Source organism: Rutidosis leptorrhynchoides, chromosome 4 (assembly GCF_046630445.1).
Source record: "Rutidosis leptorrhynchoides isolate AG116_Rl617_1_P2 chromosome 4, CSIRO_AGI_Rlap_v1, whole genome shotgun sequence".
In the NCBI taxonomy this organism is placed as follows: Eukaryota; Viridiplantae; Streptophyta; class Magnoliopsida; order Asterales; family Asteraceae; genus Rutidosis; species Rutidosis leptorrhynchoides.
The window spans coordinates 22,408,654-22,426,148 of record NC_092336.1 but is presented as its reverse complement, the minus strand read 5'-3'; the positions used below and the strand labels follow the sequence as shown (position 1 = coordinate 22,426,148).

General features: G+C 35.8%; 1 non-coding gene across 1 annotated transcript; it reads right to left on the bottom strand.

The window, feature by feature from the left end:
* Positions 1–2,697: 2,697 nt before the first annotated feature.
* On the bottom strand, positions 2,698–2,804 carry LOC139845904 (small nucleolar RNA R71). Its single transcript, XR_011758657.1, has one exon. It is a non-coding gene; the product is annotated as a small nucleolar RNA R71 (small nucleolar RNA).
* Between the last annotated feature and the right edge of the window lie 14,691 nt (positions 2,805–17,495).

The window sequence follows — 17,495 nt, the reverse complement described above, 5'->3', positions numbered from 1 at the left end:
GACTATTATGGACAAAAACCAGATAGGTTTCAAATAACCAGGACAAAAGGACAATTAACCCAGAGTAATAAATTAAAATCAAAACGTCAAACATCATGGTTACGGAAGTTTAAATAAGCATAATTGTTCTATTTCATATTTCATCGTACCTTTATTTACTGTCATTTTATTTACTGCAATTTACTTTATCGCAATTTAAATTCTGTCATTTATATTATCGTCATTTATCTTTACGCTTTATTTAAAATCGGCAAACCGGTCATTAAACGGTAAAACCCCCCCTTTTATAATAATAATAATACTACTATATTACTAATATATATATATATATATATATATATATATATATATATATATATATATATATATATATATATATATATATATATACACACAAATATAATTGTTTAAAAATATAGTGTACACAATAAGCCGTCTCCCTGAAGAACGAACCGGACTTACTAAAAACTACACTACTCTACGATTAGGTACACTGCCTATAAGTATTGTAGCAAGGTTTAGGTATATTCCATAAATAAATAAATAAAACTTGTGTAATTTGTATCGTATTTTGTAATAAAAATAATAGTATTTCGTAATACACCTCGCACACATTAAGTTTTTGGCGCCGCTGCCGGGGACTCGGTGAAAAACGCTATATTTTTGTAAAAATATATTATTTCTTATTTCGTAAAAATATTTTGTATTTATAATAAGTGATAAAAATAAAAAAATAAAAAAATAAAAAAATAAAATATAAAAATATAGTTATATTTTTAAGATTTTGTTTATAAAAGTATTTTTTATTTTAAGTTTTTAGAATACAAGTTTATTTTTATTTTATAAAATTTAGCTATCTATTATTTTATAAAATTAAAAAAAAAGAGTTTATATTTTAGAGTTATAAAACTAATAAGTAATATTTTTTTTAGTTTAATTACATAATATTTTTTTTATAAAGTTAAATCAGAAAATAAAAAAATAATAATAATAAGTAACTGGGCCGAAACCTGTTAAAAACCCGAATGGCATCAGGAAATCTTGGGCCATGCGATCGCATGACCCAGTAGACCAAACATCATGCGGTCGCATGATCTGTCTGGGCAGGCCACATACCTCGAACATTAATTACGATTAGGTTTTATAATTATTTATATTATTTAAATCTTTAGGGTTTAATTAAATTATTATTATCATTTAGGGTTTATTTATTAAACATATTTATATTTCTAATTTTAATATATAATTTGTTATTTTAAGTTTAAATATTATTATTAAATATATAGATTAATACTTTTATATAAGATAAATATAATATATATATATATATATATATATATATATATATATATATATATATATATATATATATATATATATATATATATAATATTTTTATATAATTTGTCTTTTTATTCGTTTAACTTCGTAATTTTTATATTTGTCGTTCGTATTTAGTTTTAAGTTTAGTTTTGTCGTAGTAATTTTTTATTTCTAGATTTTCAGGCTTTGCCGTAAAATCCCTCAAGTGCTTTTTCTTTAGAATTAATATTTAGACGCTTTAGAATTTTGCGACGCCGTTTAAATATTTTAGTGCCTTTTAAGTTATTGCCGTTTTGGATATAGAATTCCTTTTAAGCTTTAATACCTTAAGGCTCAACTTTTTAGATTTAGTTTTTAGACTTTTAAGTTTCGACATTTTTTTTTCTTATTTTTATTTTTCGACGTTTTTCGACGCGCTGCTTTTTCTTTCTCATTTCTATGTTCTAGTTTTTAGGACATAGAATTTTCTTTATTTTCTTTAAATTTCGACGAAAAATTATTTTAAGCGGTTAAATTAATAGACATCCAAAATTTTCTGGTTCGTAGTAATAGTTGGATTTGTTAGTGGCGAGTTGTGGGCTTCCGATTTAAAGGGTCCTGGCTCCCTGCTGCATCTATTGGCTATTCGAAACGTGGGCAAAAGCGGAAAAGTCTATTAATTTAATAACTTATATAATTTTTATTTTTATAACTAATAGGATATTCAGTGAATGCACCGAGCAAAACGTTCACCACCTTTCATACGTTCACCACCTGTAACTCGATCAAGACATCTAGCTAATATTGTAGCCGTTGATTTTTCTTTAGAATCATCATCAAATCAAACAAGTACTTCAACTCAAATTTCCGATAATCCATTTTTTGAACCCGACTTCAAAATTGAAAACCCGGAGGATATTCAAAGACAATTCAGAGATCCTTAACCACTATTCATTCCTCCTGAACCACAAACCGTTAAATCAGAATCTTCTAGTGATTCGGATTCAACAATTTCAAATATGGAAATAACGGAACCTTTAAGTATGGAAGATCGAATGAGAGCTACACGCACTGGCCAAGGACATGCCATTACGCGACCAGACATTAATGCGCTAGATTATGAAATCAAAGGGCAAATCCTACACATGGTAACTAATCAATGTCAATATAGTGGTACGCCAAAAAAAGATCCAAACGAACATCTTCGAACTTTAATAGGATTTATACTTTAAAATCAGAGTTGAGGATGAACAGATCTATCTCATGTTATTTTCCTGGACTTTAAAGGGAGAAGCCAAAGATTGGTTAGAATCGTTACCTGAAGGGGCGATTGACACATGGGATGTCTTAGTTGAAAAATTTCTTAAACGATTCTTTTCGGCATCTAAAGCCGTAAGACTTCAAGGAGAAATTGTTACATTCATGCAAAAGCCAAATGAAACATTATATGAGGCGTGGACAAGATTCGGAAAGTTGTTGAGAGGATGTCCTCAACAAGGTTTAGACACTTATCAAATAGTACAAATATTCTACCAAGGATGCGATGTTGCTACACGAAAAGACATCGACACAGCAGCTGGTGGTTCCATTATGAAGAAAACCGCAACTGAAGCTCACAAGATTATTGATAACACAGCATCCCACTCACATGAGTGGCACCAGGAAAAAGATATCTTTCGTTCATCTAAAGCGGCTAGAGCCGATTCTAGCCATGACTTTGATTTCGTTTTCGTAAAAATAGATGCTTTCGAAATACGAATGGAAAAGATGACTAAAGATATTCACGCAATACGAATCAGTTGTGAGCAATACGGTGGACCACACTTAACGAAAGATTGTCACATTGAGCAAACTATGGAACAACGTGAGAATGTTTCCTATATGAACCAAAGGCCGGGAAATAATTATCAAAATAATTATCAACTGCCAAGGCCAAACTTTAATTGAAATCAAAACATTCTTTACAATCCAAATGGACCCAACAATAACTCGTATAACCAACAAGGTCCGAATAACCAACCAACTCAAAACAACACTTTCAATCAACAAAGACCTAGCTTATATAAACCACCACAACAAACCGAAGAGAAAAAGCCAAATCTGGAAGAAATGATGGTAAAGCTAATGGAATCTCAAACACAATTTATTACATCTCAAACCCAAACAAATGAGAGGTTTGATCAGTCATTAAGAACTCAACAAGCTTCCATTTCAAATCTAAAAAACACGTAGGTACTCTTGCTAACTTGATGAGTAAGAGGGAACAAGGGAAGCTACCGAGTGATACTGAAGTAAATCATCGGAATGAGAATGTTAATATGGTGTCAACAAATTCTGAAAAACCAGCATCAGAAGATGGGAAGGTTTTAGATGTGAGTAACAATGAAGAAGTTACAACACCACCACCACCCGAGTATGTAAAGCCAGTGGTGACACCATACAGACCACCTATCCCGTTTCCTAGAAAAGGAGTTGAGTATGAGCAAGTAATAGGTAATAAAGTTTGTGATACCTCTGGAAAGAAGAATAAGAATAAGAAAGTACAAGAAACAAAAACCGTAAAGATAAACCCGGTGAAGATAGTTCGACCAAAAGTTCCACCAAGGTTGGATGATCTGGGTGAATTTATTGTTCCTTGTCTACTTAGTGATTGTGTCATGTATGATGCACTAGCAGATTTAGGTGCAAGTGTGAGTGTTATGCCTCTTTCATTATATAAGAGATTAGGAGTAGGTGAGTTAAGTCCAACGGAGATGAGTGTTCGACTCTTTGATCAAACCATTAGTCACCCAGTTGGAATTGCTGACAACCTACCCGTTCAAGTGGGTAATTTAACCTTTTTAGTCGAATTTATTGTCATTGACATAGAAGAGGACTCAAACGTTCCTCTAATTTTAGGTCGACCATTCTTAGCGTTCACCGGGGCGTTATTTGATGTAAGAGAGGGTAGAATGACACTTAGTGATGGTGACAAATCGGTCACCTTTGTGAGTCGAAAGGCTAAATCTCCACCAACCAAAACCGTTGAACCAAAAACGATTGGTAAAAACCATATTGTTTTACCAGCTCCAACGATAATTCTTAACAATAATAAAACGCCTAAGTGTGGAGAAAATGAAGTAACACCTAATGATGACTTGATAACAAAGAACCCCATTGTTGATACGAAATTAAATGACCCGTTAATAACAGTTCAATGAAGAAACTTATTAAACGAATTTGCGATGCTAGAACCAAGGGTAACTTTAAGTTATGTAACCGGTTAGTATCCAATCTATCGCCTAAAGAAAAGGCGAAACTAGTTGAATTTGTGGATATTACACAGGAATCCGACCAATGGCTTAATGCAAAAGTCATAGATATGTAAGTTGATTATGGTCCAAAAGAAATTGACGATGAAGTTAATCACAATTTCGACACCACAGCTACCTAAGTGTGGGGAGATTCAAATGTTCTAAAAGGAAAACACTGTCTAGAGTTAGTTGTTCTGTTCTCGTGTAGTTCCGAGAATGGAATTTGATTGGTCTTTTCCACTAGCAGACACTAAAGAACTAGTTTTCTCCCCCCCATTCTGAATTTTTGTTTTGTTTTGTAGGTCTCTTATGAAATTAATACGTTTTTTAAATTTAAGTTTTGTGTGAATTTAAAAACAAAATTTACTTTATTTCATTAAGTTTATAAAATGATTTCTAAAATTCATCGTAAGTTGAAGACTAGGTCATGGAACCGAAATTGCTTTACCCGAGGGCGGGGCGAAAAATTTTGTTATCATTATTTTTAATTTTATTGATCTAAAGTATACCAAAAAAATTAAAAAAAACCCAAAAAAATCTTTGCTTTTAAAACAATTGCTTTTAAAAACGAAAAATTTTATATTTGATCGTGGGACGGACTAGATAAACATACCGAAACTACCTAAAGTAAAAGGAAACAAAACTTTAAACAAATTATTCATTTAAATTGTTTTAATAAATAAAGGTTTTATAAAAATATATATATATATATTATATATATGTTTGTAGTTTATCTTATGTACAAAACAGGGTTAAACAGCGCACTTTCAAAGACTGGCATTAAAGTTCAGCAAAAGCTACTAATTTTGACGACAAGACTCAAAATATCAATTGTGATATAAAATAATATGTTTGCAAACTCGGTATTTTTAATCACTTTTCTACACTAATCACCGTCATGAATTTATAATTATAGTCTGATTTCATGCAAATGAGGGCATTGCATGATCTCAAGTGTGGGGAAGGGTTATAAATTCTCTCGGGTTTACACTTAGTTTATTTGCCAAATTTTGTGAAAATTTGAAAAATTTTCAACTAAAATGAATTCAAAATCATGTTTATACATATTTATGAACGATAAAACTAGGTTATAATACCGAAATTATTGTTACCTCGGAGAGAACATAAATGGAGAAACAACTCAAAATGCTTGAATTCATTTAAAATGGAATAGAAGAGAATAAAAAGGCAAAGAAAAGAATAAATAAAAGCTAAGTGTGGGAAGAATGCACCAAGTTCTTTAAAACAGATATCACATATTTTTGTACAAGATTATTGCAGGTACTTTTGTTTTGGACGATACTAATTAGTTTTACCCGATTTATTGTAATATATTTGAAAGAAAGATGGATCTACACGATGAATTAATTCTATCATTAAAAGGAAGTAAAGTCTTTCAAAAACAATACGCGCTTCTTGATTTAGGTCAAGAAGTTGTCCCATGACAATGTGGTGTCTTAAACACCGCGACAATACCACATATCAATCAAACAATGAGTAGTGTCTTGAACACCGCGACAATACTACTCGTTACTTAGAATGTGGTGTCTTGAACACCGCGACAATACCACATTCATACTACACAAATAAATACATTATATACGTACACGCATAATTATTCCACTCACCTTACGCCTTTGGTGAATTGATAAACCAAGCTCGCAACTTCAAGGTAAAATACATATTACATTATGCACATATATCAATCATTCATTCAAGTTGGTCAACCAACTTATTCGCCATTCTAGTGCCATTCGGCCCATAGTGCAAACGTGACCCATTTGCACCATTCATTCTAATACTAGGTCGGGATTATGTCAAACCCTTACCAATACTTCAATTATGGTTGATAGTGCTCCAAATGAACATATATTTAGTCGCAATATCATCCCAATATGTAAAGTTTTTAGTTGTAATTGTTCTATTTTTAAGTTGTAATCGTTTAAATAAATAAATGCGAAGACGAAGCACGAAGATTAAAGAATTGAAGAAAAAGTGCCACTAAAACTGGAAAAGGGTCCTTAAAGCCATAGTGCACTCAAAAGTCTCCTAAAAAGTGAGTTAAAAGACTTGTACGGATTTTGGGAGTTAAGGAAAATAATTTTTTGTGCAAATTACAAATTGCGAAACGCAAAGTACAAGATATCTACGCGTACGAAAGGACGTTCGAAAATCCAGAACCGAGTCATAAACCGAGCATCAACACGCGAGTCAACAGAGCTACAATTACAAGTCAACTAGGTACAAGAATATAATATAATATATATATAATTATATATATTATATTATATATAATAAATTAATCAGCAGCCCACGTTTTGAATCAAAAATATCTGCACCCAGCTGGCCATGCGATCGCATTGCCTGGAAGAACAAATTCCATGCGATCGCATGGCTTCAGATTCCTGGCCAAGTATATAAATTCAGCAATTTTCGGACGAGTTTAACACATCTTTTTCTTTTCCTTCCTCTATTCAATGTAATATATATTTATATTTATAATATTAAGTTTAAATTAAGTTTAATAATAATTGGGTTATTGTAAGAAATGTTTTAAGGTTTTGTAAGTCGGAACTCTGTCCATGTAACGCTACGCGATTAATCACCACTGTAAGCTATGTTCTTCCCTTTTAAATTAATGTCTCGTAACTAAGTTATTATTATGCTTATTTGATCCGAAGTAATCGTGATGTTAGACTAAATATTAAGACGGGGTTATTGGATTTTGTACCATAATTTGGGTTTGGACAAAAGACCGACACTTGTGAACATTGGACTATTGACTATTAATAGGTAGGGGGTATTGTCTAATTGAATGACAACTCATTAGAACCTGTTGAACCTATATTCAAATTAGTTAATCTAATAATTATTAAATTGATTACGAATGTCCTATTTAGTGACGTTTATACGACATCGTTTACAATCATTTAATTAATCAATTGGATTGTGTAATTGATTATTCATTATGGCCAAAGTGAAAAAATTAATGTATCATGGACTAATTAAAACAGGGGTAGATTACATACAAGGATAATTAGTGTAATTGTTAACAAAGTATTAAAACCTTGGATTACACGAAGTCGATAACCTGGTGTAATTATTAAACAAAGTATTAAACCTTGTTACAGTTCGAATCCCTAATTAGTTGGAATATTTGACTTCGGGAATAAGGTTAATTTGACTAGCATTTTATAATTATGACCGATGGAATATTATGGACAAAAACCAGATAGGTTTCAAATAACCAGGACAAAAGGACAATTAACCCAGAGTAATAAATTAAAATCAAAACATCAAACATCATGGTTACGGAAGTTTAAATAAGCATAATTATTCTATTTCATATTTCATCGTACCTTTATTTACTGTCATTATAATTACGGCAATTTACTTTATCGCAATTTAAATTCTGTCATTTATATTATCGTCATTTATCTTTACGCTTTATTTAAAATCGACAAACCGGTCATTAAACGGTAAAACCACCCCTTTTATAATAATAATAATACTACTATATTACTAATATATATATATATATATATATATATATATATATATATATATATATATATATATATATATATATATATATATATATATATATATTTATACAAATATAAGTGTTTAAAAATATAGTGTACGCAATAAGCCGTCTCCCTGTGGAACGAACCGGACTTACTAAAAACTATACTACTCTACGATTAGGTACACTGCCTATAAGTGTTGTAGCAAGGTTTAGGTATATTCCATAAATCAATAAATAAAACTTGTGTAATTTGTATCGTATTTTGTAATAAAAATAATAGTATTTCATACTACACCTCGCACACATTAATGGTCTTAATACACCTTTTTACACAAGGTTATCACATTTTCACACCCATTAACCCACTTAGGTCATCAAAGACTCATTTGACCCTTTTCAAGGTTAACACGCTCATTTGGGTTACTAACAAACCCAAATACACCCATTCACTTTAAACACTAAATGTGCTAGTGATTTACTAACATTTAAGACCCATAAACACAATTTAACATTTCAAAACCCTAGGTTAGTCGTCTTTGAGTCCTCATGACCCAAACTTACCCAAAAACCCCAAATCACTAGCAAATGGGTTTTATGCTCATCTATAACCCAAACCCTAACCCTTTAAACAATTAAAACAAGGAAATCAAGGTTAAGACTTACCACTACAATCAAAATGTAGCTAGTGAGAAGATGAACAACTTTAATACTCGAGCTCTAACCCGAAAAAAGCTTCTTCCTCTTTGATTTGAGCTTTCTCACACAAGAATCACTCTCTCTCTCTCTAGAATTTAAGTGGAAGAGGTGTGGTGGTTGTAGATGGAGTAAATGATGCTCCAAAAACTGATCTAGGGCTTTAAATTCGGCCCCCATGTGAAATTACCAATATACCCATTTAAATATCTAAAAACAAGACAGCTGGCCCGCCAGACCATTTGGACGGCGTCCAAACAGTCTGGACGGCATCCAGTCCTTCACACTGGGACAGCGTCCCATAATCTAGACAGTGTCCCAACCTTCTGTGAAAACAGGATCTTACATTCAATACATGCACTTTTAACATCTAACAACATTTAAGCAACCAAATCTCAAGATCAAACACACCCATTTCAAGTTTAAGCTAGTTACATCAAAATGACAATAACAAGCATATAAATCACATATTCATGTTAGACTTGAGCCATAGACACTAGTTAACACACTTTTAAGTTTAAAAGACCAAGAATAAGAAATTTAGCATTTTTAGAAAGTTACCCAAATTCAATGAGATTGGTATAGATTCGAAGATGAAGATGCAAGGATTCCGAATATGTAATTGGTTTGAATTGATGCTTGCTAGATCTTGAATAGATGATGAATCTTTGATTTGGTGTTTGAGAGAATAAAGTAGAAGTAGTAAAAGAGTGAGGAGGTGAATGAGTGGAAGGTATGATGGTTTGACCCTTTGACCTAGTAACATCTTTGGTCATTTGGCAAGTCTAGTCCCTCGAGTTTGAATCGGGTGCGTGAATTACCTAAACGAGATATTTTAAAACGCGTATTAATGGAGGATGTTATAATTACATAACGGACTTTAAAATAGTATAACAGAAGGTAAACGGAAAAAGGCGAGATGTTACATTACCTACTCCTTAAAAGAAATTTCGTCCCGAAATTTAAGTAGGCGTAGTAGTTGTTGTTTCTTCCTCGAGATCTTGCGTTCCCGAATCCACGAATAAATTAGGATACTTCCTTTGCATTTGATCTTGTCTTTCCCAAGTAAACTCGGGTCCCCTTTTGGCATTCCAACGGACCTTGACAATTGGAATTCGGCTTTGTTTTAGCATTTTGACGGAGTGGTCCACAATCTCAACCGGTTCCTCCACAAAATGAAGTTTGTCATCAATAGTAAGCTCCTCGAGAGGGATGACAAGTTCGGGTTCGGCAAAACACTTCTTCAAGTTCGATACATGGAAAGTAGGATGAACGGAGCTTAATTGAGGCAGAAGATCTAAACGATAAGCAACGGTTCCAACACGCTCTAAAATTTCGAAAGGACCAATATACCGCGGATTTAGCTTCCCACATTACTAGAAACGGATTACACCTTTCCAAGGTGAGACTTTTAACATTACGCGATCACCGACTTGGAATTCGAGGTAGTTGCGTCTAGTGTCGGTATAGCTCTTTTGACGACTTCGGGCCGTCCTAAGCCTATCTCAGATTTGAACGATCTTCTCGGTTGTTTCATGAATGAGTTCAGGTCCGGTGATTTGTGTGTCACCTACTTCGGCCCAACAAAGAGGAGAACGACTTTTTCGGCCATATAAAGCTTCGAAAGGTGCGGCGTTGATACTCACGTGGTAACTATTGTTGTAAGAGAATTCGGCGAGAGGCAAATGCTTGTCCCAAGCTTTTCCGAAATCGATAACACAAGCTCGTAGCATGTCTTCCAAGGTTTGAGTTGTGCATTCGCTTTGTCCGTCAGTTTGTGGATGATATGCGGTGCTCATGTCTAAATGCGTTCCCAACGCTTCTTGTAAAGTACGCCAAATTCTAGAAACAAAACGGCCATCTCGGTCAGAAATAATCGATAAAGGCACACCGTGATGGGCTATGATCTCTTTAATGTAAAGTTGTGCAAGTTTCTCCATTTTGTCAGTTTCCTTCATGGCAAGGAAGTGAGCGGATTTGGTGAGACGGTCTACAATAACCTAAATAGTATCATAACCACTTGCCGTTCTTGGTAGTTTTGTGATAAAATCCATCATTATTCTTTCCCACTTCCATTGTGGGATTTCAGGTTGTTGAAGTAGTCTGGACGGCCTTTGGTGTTCGGCTTTGACTTTGGAGCAAGTTAGGCACCTTTCAACATAAGTAGCAACGTCCCTTTTAATATTCGGCCACCAATATTGTTCCTTGAGGTTATGGTGCATCTTATTGGCACCGAGGTGAATCGAATACCTCGACTTATGGGCTTCATCTAGAATAAGGCTTCGCAAGTCCCCATAACTAGGCACCCAAATTCTTCCGGCGAAATATCGGAGTCCGGTCTCCTTAACTTCGAATCATGAGGTGAGGATGTTCAAGCGTTCAAGAGACACGTTTTCATCCTTAAGGGCTTCATCTTGGGCTACCCGAATCTGGTTATTGAGATTGGTGTGGATGGTGATGTTTAAGGCTCGGACACGAAGAGGCGCCGCTCTTTCCTTTCGACTTAAGGCAGCGACTACTACATTTTCCTTTTCAGGATGATAACGAAGCTCACAATCATAATCGTTTAAGGTTTCAATCCACCATCGTTGTCTCATGTTTAGTTGCTTTTGATCGAAGATGTGTTGAAGGCTTTTGTGATCGGTGAAGATAGTACTATTAGTTCCATAAAGGTAGTGTCTCTACATTTTGAGTGCAAAGACAACGGCTCCGAGTTCGAGATCATGTGTCGTGTAGTTTCGTTCATGAATTTTTAGTTGTCTAGAGGCATAAGCAATGACTTACTTTCGTTTCATCAATACACACCCAAAACCATGTTTCGAGGCATCGCAATATACAAGAAAATCATCATTGCCCTCGGGAAGTGACAAGATAGGAGTGGTGGTTAGCTTTGTCTTCAAGATTTGAAACGCGGACTCTTGTTTGGTTGCCCAAATGAATTTCTTACCCTTGTGAGTTAATGCGATTAGAGGACGAGAAACCAAAGAGAAATCCTTGATGAATCTATGATAGTATCCGGTGAGACCCAAGAATTATCGAATGTGAGTAGGAGTAGTAGGGGTTTCCCATTTGCTAATGGCTTCAATTTTTACGGGATCGACCTTAATGCCTTGGTCGCTTACGACATGACCGAGAAATTGAACTTCTTTCAACCAAAATTCATACTTGGAGAATTTGGCATAGAGTCGTTCTTGTCTCAAGAGTTCGAGCACAAGTTGAAGGTGTTGTTCGTGCTCTTCTTCGCTTTTAGAATAGACCAAGATATCATCGATGAATACAATAACAAACTTGTCGAGATACGGTTTGCACACGCAGTTTTGGAGACATCTTCTCCCTTAACCCTTAGTTGATGATAACCCGAGTGGAGATCGATTTTTGAATATACACGAGATCCTTGTAGTTGATCAAAGAGGTCATCGATGCGTGGAAGAGGATATCGGTTCTTGACCATCAATTTGTTTAGTTCATGATAATCGATACACATTCGTAGGGATCCATCTTTCTTCTTAACGAATAAAATCGGAGCGCCCATGGTGAATGGCTAGGTTGGATAAAACCACGGTCAAGTAGTTCTTGAATTTAAATTTGCAATTATTACATTTCGGATGGATCAAGCCTATACGGTGCACGTACTACGGGTGCGGCTCCCGGAATAAGATCAATTTGAAATTCAACCAGTCGATGAGGCGGAAGACCCGGTAATTCGTCGGGAAATACATCGGAATATTCACTAACAATTGGCACATCGTCGATGAGCTTCTCATCGGTCTCAACTTTCTTAACGTGGGCTAGAATCGCGAAACAACCTTTACGAAGGTATTTTTCAACTTTAAGGCACGAGACGAGGTTGAATCCGGTGCAACTCTTATCGCCATAGACAATCAAGGGTTCGCCATTCTCGATAGGAATTTGAATAGCTTTAAGATCACAAAGGATGTGAGATTTCGTTTTGGCTAACAAATCCATACCAATGATTACATCGAAGCTCCCTAGTTCTATAGGTATTAAGTCAATTTCAAACTCTTTACCCATTAAGTTTAACGTACACCCCCGGTAAAATTTGTCGGCACTCAATAGTTTCCCGTTGGCCACTTTAATGGTATAAGCAGTATCTAGTGGAAGTGGTGGAGTGCTAAAAGAATGAGTCAAAGTCTTGGATACAAAACTCTTGTCGGCACCCGAATCGAATAAACAAGAGACATAAGAATTGTTGAGAAGAAACGTACCCGTGACTAGTTCATTGTCATCTCGGGCTTCCTCGGTGTTGATGTTGAAAGCTCGGCCGCGTGCATTGGGGTTAGCTTTCTTCTTTGAGCATGCATTTATAAAATGACCCAGTTGGCCACATTCAAAGCAAACGCCCGATTTTGGCGCATTGGGCCCCTTTTGAGCGACGGGGGCGGCACTTCTACAATTGTTGGCCAAATGACCACTTCTTTGGCACCGGTGGCAAAACGGCTTGTCACATTCACCATAGTGATGTTTGTGGCATTTGTTGCAAAAAGGTTTATTTCCGACATAACTTTTCTTGCCGTCGGAGGTAAAAGGCTTTTTGGTGAAGTTGTTGTTGTAGTTGTTTGATGGAGTGGCTTCCCATTTTCTTTTGTTGCCACCCGACTTATCCTAGGCCTTAGGTGCCGGTACTGCAATTTCATCTACCGTCTCTATCAATTGACGGGCCATCTTCAAAGCTTCTTGTAGGTTAGCGGGTTTGGATGACATTACCCCATGTTTGATGCTCTTAGGAAGGCCATCCATGTAAAGTTCAACTCTTAGTGACTCGAGGTTCACGAGGTTTGGGCACATTAAAGATAGCTCGGCGAACCGTTGATTGTAAGAATTGAGGTCGTTTCTGACCGCTTTTAAAGTTCTTAGCTCTTGTTCGAGCTTGCGAGTCTCTTCACGCGGGAAGTATTCGATGATCATCTTTTCTTTCAAATCGGGCCAAGAGAGAGCGTGGGCTTCATCGGTACCCACCGATTATACATACATGTTCCACCACGTGAGAGAGATACCGGCGAAAGTGTGGGTGGAATATTTGACCTTGTCTTGGTCCCGACAATCGCTTATGCTAAAGACGGCTTCTGTTTGCTCAAACCATCGAGTGAGAGCAACCGGTCCTCCGGTCCCATCGAAAGTATAAGGTTTGTACCCAATAAAAGCTTTGTAGGAGCATCCCTCATTTGAGTTACCGGCTCCATTATTGCTGTTGTGGTTGTTGTTATTGTTGTTGTTGTTGGATGCGTGTCCGGCCATGGCCGCATCTACGGCGGTGGCTATCATTCGTTGAAGAGCTTGTTCGGGAGTTTCATGGCGTGGTACACAGCAAGGAGGCATTGTTCCTTCAAAACACAAGAATATCGTTGATTAGTATTCTTAATAATACTAACCGTGATATGGAATAAGGATAGAGAGAAAACTTTCCTTGACTCGCCTTAAATTCTTTATGTCATAATGTCGGAACATCCATATGAGTCACCGTAATATAATCCCGGAAATTATATTACCTTAATTCATATGTGCATTCGACATTATTTCATATAGTCAGGGTAGCGTGTCAATCAAATTAAACAACGTGAGATTAAGATGGAATAAGAGTTAGATATGAATAGAAGAGTTCGAGTATAAATGCACAAATAGTCAAGTAATTCCTACTTCAAGTCTATATGTCGTTTGTAGTCTAGACTTACTAATGGGCCCTATGACTCGGGGTTGACACCAATGAACTCTAAATCCCTACAACCAACACTCTGATACCATCTGTAGCGACCTGGCAAAATCGTCATTGACGGCGCTATCTACTTAGGTCCTGTTACGTGGTCATAAGTCTTTAAAACAACGTTTGACCAAAATATGTCGCATTCATTTCAATTATAAAGATGTTTCAAAGTTTACAAAGTAGTTCGACGACCAAACATGTTACAATGTTTTAGGTACAATTGAAACCTATGCGACACAAGTTAAGTTAAGTCAAAAGATGCTCCACATATCCGTGTATACTCGACATCCAAGCAAGTATCAAAAATAATGTGTGAAAGCATGTAACACCTAGCGTTCAAGGACCTGAGAAAACATATAGAAAACGGTCAACGAAAAACGTTGGTGAAATCATAGGTGTATTAGTAACGTTGTTTTTGAACCACAAGATTTAATATAGTTGATTACCCAAATCGTTTGTATTCCAAAAGTATGTTCGTGAGCACCCAATTATCAAGACTTAACTGTTTTGTACCCTGTTACATAGTGTTAGAACATACACTATACTCGAAAATATATTTCATCCGCTAACGGTAGCGAACCGTCCGAATGAGGGCTCGTCAAGCCCAATGTGATCACATAACATAGGTTCACGTTTACATCCTGCAAGTGTAACTAATGATAATTGAATTGAGGCTTTTTGTTCTAACTCGCTGTGGAATGTTTGTTTTCGTACTTGTGTTCAAAGCATAAAAGTATGATACGTATATGTTTCTCATCCCATAGTTTAAAAGTAAAAGTTGTTGAAAAGGTGGGACTATGATCTCACCTTGGTTGCAAGAATAGTAAACTGTACTTCACAAAGTAAGGTGTGCAAGAACGAATGCTAGCCTTGACCTAAACAAATAGGTTCGTATCAATATCGGTAAACACGGTTGATCAAAGCGCTCAATTAGTCCTATGGCTCATTATGACTCGATTATAAAGTATGTGAATCAAGTTGTCAAGTTTCATGCAAGAATCAAGTATACAAGAAGATTAGAACGGTTTAAACAAGTATTGGTTAAGTTTGGATAAAAGTCAATTTTGGTCAAGTCAAAGTCAACGAAAAAGTCAACACGTTCGGGTCGGGTCCCGGACTATTTTTCTGAGGTTTTTAATCATATATAAGCATGTTAGAACAAGTTACATGTGAATCGGAGGTGCGTAGCATAGCAAACATTTTTCGTAAAAGTGTCATGGTGAACAGCCGCTGAACACGGCTTATGTCGCGCCGCGACATGGGATGGCCGCGCCGCGGCAATCAACTGGAGCTGGTGCCTGGCTCGTTTCAAAAGTCTAAGTCCCAAACCAAATTTCATTCAAACACATTTAACGAACCGTAAACATTCAAGGCACGTATCTTATATCGTTGGAAAGGTATTTGACGAGGAACACAACTAAACACATTTTATCAATCAAAATTATCATTTGCAAATATCGAATTTTCCAAATTGAATGATCAACTAATGCCCATCATTAATGCTTCAAATTCATAAATGCACATTTATGATTCGGGAATTAAATGCACACATATGATACGCCATTTCGTAGGTAATCACGCATACAATACAACTAAACACTTACAAACCACATTGCAAAGCATTCAATGCATCAAAAGCTCATTTTACTTCTACCAAAACTCTAACTCAAAATCACAAATTTAACAATTTTATTTATGAAGCTAATCCATGTCAACCTACATACCAAATTGAAGCTAGTGATGCTAGTAATACATTTAATACATGCACTTTTAACATCTAACAACATTTAAGCAACCAAATCTCAAGATCAAACACACCCATTTCAAGTTTAAGCTAGTTACATCAAAATGACAAGAACAAGCATATAAATCACATATTCATGTTAGACTTGAGCCATAGACATTAATTAACACACTTTTAAGTTTAAAAGACCAAGAACAAGAAATTTAGCATTTTTAGAAAGTTACCCAAATGCAATGAGATTGGTATGGATTCGAAGAGGAAGATGCAAGGATTCCGAATATGTAATTGGTTTGAATTGATGCTTGCTAGATCTTGAATAGATGATGAATCTTTGATTTGGTGTTTGATAGAATAAAGTGGAAGTAGTAAAAGAGCGAGGAGGTGAATGAGTGGAAGGGATGATGGTTTGAACCTTTGACCTAGTAACATCTTTGGTCATTTGGCAAGTCTAGTCCCTCGAGTTTGAATCGGGTGCGTGAATTACCTAAACGAGATATTTTAAAACGCGTATTAACGGAGGATGTTATAATTACATAACGGACTTTAAAATAGTATAACGAAAGGTAAACGGAAAAAGGCGGGATGTAACAATGTACTGTTGTAGATGATCTAGGCTGCTGTAGTTACTGTGCCTGATTTCGTGCTTGCTACCCGCCTGCTTTTCGCTGTGCCGACTTGGAGAATTTATCTTTCCTAGTTCAGATGTTTTTCTGAACCTTTTTTCCACTCGTCTAACCCTAAGGACTAGTATTGTAATCCACCTGTTACTACCGTTCCACCGTTCCAGAGATCAAAACATTACTTCACGCAATCTAGGCAGAGTACCCCTCGGATTACACACCCGCTGAAGTTGATCCTCGGAGGAGGAGATATGTGAGGACTTGTCGGAGTAACCGCACCCTGAGCTCGCTCTAATTAACCACGTACAACGTATGAACATTAGAAGGATGTTCAGTTTCCACAAGTTGACTCGTATCCCGTACGCTTTCATGACCGTCGCTTATCTCTTTCCTTCTACACCACTACTCGACGATCTAACGACACTTCTGGACTTAGGTCCCTAACACTCCTAGGCATTGGAGAAGTCGGGAGGACATTGTGACGACCCAGAAATTTCTGACCAAATTTACACTTAATCTTAATATGATTTCGACACAATAAGCAAAGTCTGTATTGTTGATTCTAAAAATTTTTGAACTGTTTTCATGAAATCAT